General features: G+C 47.7%; 1 long non-coding RNA gene across 1 annotated transcript in view; it reads right to left on the bottom strand.

The window, feature by feature from the left end:
- LOC114635058 overlaps positions 1 to 997 on the bottom strand; it is a 14101-nt gene extending 13104 nt beyond the window's left edge. Inside the window, exon 1 of the long non-coding RNA XR_003713406.1 lies at positions 833 to 997. This is a non-coding gene — a long non-coding RNA (uncharacterized LOC114635058). The remainder of the gene's footprint in view (positions 1 to 832) is intronic.
- Positions 998 to 4525: the final 3528 nt, after the last annotated feature.

The raw sequence follows: 4525 nt of genomic DNA, 5'->3' as shown, positions 1-4525 counted from the left end.
AGAGAGAGAGAGAGAGAGAGAGAGAGAGAGAGAGAGAGAGAGAGAGATATCCAAATATAAAGCTTTTGGTTAATTTATACATTTTAATATTTTAATAGGTAAGACCTTATACTCAAAAGGGCCTGTTTATTTCTACCTATGGATTGTGTCAGGCCACCTGGAGCTTGTCCGTGAATTTACTTTTATTGTTTGTTTGGGTTTGTTGTTTGTTTCTGTGGTGCAGTATACTGAGGATTGAACCCAAGCTTGAATATCCTGGACTGGTTCTATGCCCTGAGCCAGTGACCTTTAATGGCAGTGTGTTGTATTGAACCCAGGACTGCTTGTCTGCTAGGCAAACCCTCTATTAAATGAGCTATATTCCCACCTCCATGACTCAGAAGACTCTCTATAGAGAGGTGGGAGGGTCCCTTGGATCCAAGAGTTTGAGGCCAACTTGGGTAACATTGTAAAACCTTGTCTTATAAATAATAATAATGTATAGTGGTGGCTCATGGCTTTATTCCCAGCACTCGGGAAGCCGAGGCAAGTAGATCCCTGTGAGTTTGAAGCCAGCCTGGTCAACATAGCAAGTTTCAGGTCAGCCAGGGATACATGGCGACATCTTGTCTAAATAAATAAAAAACAAATAAACACCCTCTGAGCTATTTCTTTCATGCTATTTGGTGAAGCCCTCTTCTGTGAATCTGGCATGGCTTCTTTCTGGTTATGATAATTATGTAACTGGTTGAACCATCCTCTTCCCAGGATTCCAGGAAACCTGGAACCAGTGTGAGGGTCAGGTCCTACACCTTTGACACCTCTTACTGCCTCTGTGATTGAGTTTTCTTACCAGCTCATGGTCTTCTGCTGTCTTGACATCGTCTCTGGCCCTCAGGTCCTCCTCTCTCGTCCTCTTGCCCTGGTCTCCACCTACATCTCTCTCAGTTTTCATTTCCTGTAACCTTAGATCTCTGTTGATGCCCAGGGGTCTCTCTAAAGACAAGCGGCACAAATAGCATTTATCTTGTCTGGCACATTGGCACGGTGTTTACTCACAGTGCTGGGTACATCTTGTGGTATCAGTCTACGTCATTGGCCCCACCTAGTATTGCTCCATCAACAGGTGTCACTGTCATAAACATCAGGCTGAGGTCACTTCACAGACTCTGTGGACCATGGCCTCAGAGGGCAGACAGGTTATAGAGGCATGTTGGAAGCCTGGGAACTTGGTGTCCTAGTTGAAGCTAGATTTACTTCTGACTATGAGGAGTTTGATGGAGGAGGGGGACTGAGGAGAGGAAAAGAGGGCAGCCCCACTCTCAGGGTGACTTGGTAGCTACACCTTGACTTTGACTGGCTAGCCTCTGCCTGGACCTGGGCTTCTTTTCCTGTCTTCACATCAGTTAGCATGTGTCTCCAACAGCCTTTTTCTCTGAGTCATAAATATCATGGGACAAATGGGAAGGTAACTGGCTTCGTCCTGAGCACTGGCTTCTCCCACCGAGAAGAGTAGATGCTTCAGCTGTTGCTTTGGGTAGGAGATGAATTCTTGATTAGCCTCTTGAGTACAAGGCAGTGAACTAAACTGGACATTAGTTCAGTTCAGGCCTGAAACTGACCCAGGATAAGACCTTGAACAAGAGCTGACATCTCTTTGAACCCAGGTTTCTCTATAAAGAGAAACCTCTGCCATGGAGTCTTGGCTTGAGAGCTAAGAGATACACAAAGTTTATGAGGGCACACAGTAGGTGCTCCGTAAAGGAGACTATCCATCAGTTTTCTCCAGTCCTCCTGGGGCCAGACTCAGGAAGGCTGGAAGACCTGAGCCACCTTCCCCACTGATTCTTGTCACTCTAGTTAAATGCCTTTTCTGGTACACTGACTGGGGGTTGTATCTTATGACTCTCTAAGACTCGGTAGCATGTGTCCTTCAATTTCCAGCCTTGTGGGCCTCTGTGACAATGCTTGCTTACATAGGCTCTGGGTGTGTCTGACACTTCTCACCCAAACCCCCGGTGTATTACATCACTCCTGGGAGCAAGGGACCTCTCCCATATCCTAATGGCTCTCCTTCCTGTTTCCACTGTCCCCCTACAACAAATTCCTTTGTGGGCTGGGCCTTGATGGGACTCCGCCTTCCCTCCCTGCTTCTGCCAGGGGCCTCTGCTCCTGCTGCCCCCTTATATCCCAGTGAGGCGGGGCCTCTGTTCCAGCCACGTGGTTTAGATCCGGTTCCCTCTGCCCATGCTATTCCATTGGTGACTTTCATACCTACTAGGAACTCGGCATCCGGTTCCTCAAAAGGCTCTTTCTGGGGACATTCCTTCAATGGCCTTTTAGTCCACGGAGAAAATCCACTTAAACCTTCCCTCCGCAACTCCACATCTATCCCTGCTCTTCTCTCTTACTGGCCTGCAGGGGGTGGAGCCTCTCTTCCACCCAGGGTTTATTCTTTCATGTATTTTTATGTGGCCACAGTGACTTGCACCCCAATGGTTTATAACCAACTCCGGTTCCAGGAGTTCAAAACTCTCTTCTGGTTCCAGATACATACACAGTGCACTTAACACACATATAGGCAAAATGCCCATACATATAAAATAAAAGTGAACACATCTTGCCAGGCACAGGGGTGCGCATCTTTAATCCTGCACTCGGGAGGCAGAGGCAAGTGGATCTCTGTGAGCTTGACGCCTGCCTGGTCTACAAATGAGTGCCAGGTCAGCTAGGGCCACACGAAATCCTGTCTCAAAAAACCAAAATAATAAATAAAAATAAATAAATCTTTTTTTTTTGAGATAGGGTTTCTCTGTATAGCCTTGGCTGTGGGGGATGTGGAAATAAACCTGGTGGAGGAACGAGTGGGAAGGAGAACCAAGTGCCACAGGCTTTGTCCTGGTACACCCGTGAGACAATTCAAAGGGCCTGAGACCAGAGCGGTGGCTCCTTCCCCTGTCTTCACAGAAATCTTCCCGGATGACAGGCCCCTGCCTTACAGGCTCAAGGGCAGACAGGTCAGATTCAGCTAAACAACACATGTTGCGCCCAGATTTGCCCTTGAATACACAAACGTACCCTAATTGGCTGAAAAACTATATATAAGCTTATATGCTAAACAATAAAGTTAGATCTGCACCCCGGAGTCCAAACCCCAGGGACTCTTTGTGGGCTCCGCTTCCACTTTCCCCCCATTTCCTGGTCCCTGTTCCCACATTTGGCTGTCCTGGAACTAGCTCTGTAGAACAGGCTGGCCTTGAATTCACAGAAATCCACCTGCCTCTGCCTCCCGAGTGCTGGGATTAAAGATGTGCTCCACCGCCACCTGGCTTAAAAGAAATCATTTTTAAAAAGCATCATTTCGGTATGTAGCCCTAGAGCTGGGTTCTGGTATTGCCAGTTTTACAAACAAGGGCAAAGACCTGAGGAGTTGCAACATTCTAACTTTTCAGTGCAGCTCTGTGGTCTCAAACTATGTAATCTGGCTGTGATTCACGCTTGACTTTTGCCAACTCACTCTGCCTTTTCTATCATGGTGTTCCTTTGCTACTCACCAGCACGCTGTCCTTTGACCGTATTTGAGTGCCCGTGTTAGTCAACAGGGCCATATATTCCAGGCTGGACTTGAACGCACTACATAGCTGAGGAATGAAATCCTGATCCTCCTGCCTCCACTCCCTAAGTTTGAGGGCTACAGTTGTACATCAGCATCTCTAGTTTCTGTGGTGCTGGGGATTAAATGGAAGGACTCGTGCCTACTCGTCAAGCATGTTACAACTGAGCTATACCTCCAACCCATGAATGAACGTTTCTCAGTTTTTGGTCCTTGCCTTCCATCTTTTGAGACAGGGTTCTAGCTGTCTGTTGCTGAGGACTAGCTGGTCCGTGAACTAATTTCCAGGGACTGTCCAGTCTCTGTCTCCTAGTTCATCAGTGCTGTAGCAGGACTACAGACATGGGCTACTGGCCCAGTTTAACTTGAGTTGGGGGAATCTTCATGTTTACCCACTTGAGTTATCACCGCAGCCCAATTTGCTTTTTCATCGCTCTGACGAAATGTCCAAGGAAATGGTCTAGGGGAGGGAGGATTGATTTGGGCTCCCGTTTCCAGGATTTCTGTGCTCGGTGTCTCTGGGACTGTGGTGAAGTAGAACAATATGGAAGAAAGGGCAGAGGAGCACAGCTCCCCACCTCAGAGGAACCAAGAAATGGAAAGGCAGAGAGAGGAATTAGGGACAGGGTGGCCCCTTCACAGGCACAACCCACAACTAAGTCCTACATCCCAAAAATTACAACCGGCTTAGAATTGATCCATTGATTCAGTTAGAACCCTGGGACACAGTCACTTCCCAGAAGCCCCACCTCCGCAACCTCTGTACACTGACTGGAGACAAAACATAATTTGGGGAAAAACATTTCATATCCTACCCCTGACCTCCCACAAAGGCCTATATCCAACTCACAACACAAGATGTATTTAGCCCCCCCCCTCTCTCCCCCTCTCTCTCTCTCTCTCTCTCTCTCTCTCTCTCTCTCTCTCTCTCTC

Source organism: Grammomys surdaster, unplaced genomic scaffold (genome assembly GCF_004785775.1).
Source record: "Grammomys surdaster isolate TR1022 unplaced genomic scaffold, NIH_TR_1.0 1164, whole genome shotgun sequence".
Lineage (NCBI taxonomy): Eukaryota > Metazoa > Chordata > Mammalia > Rodentia > Muridae > Grammomys > Grammomys surdaster.
The sequence above is the reverse complement of the archived record's forward strand: the minus strand, read 5'-3'. Positions and strand labels throughout refer to the sequence as shown.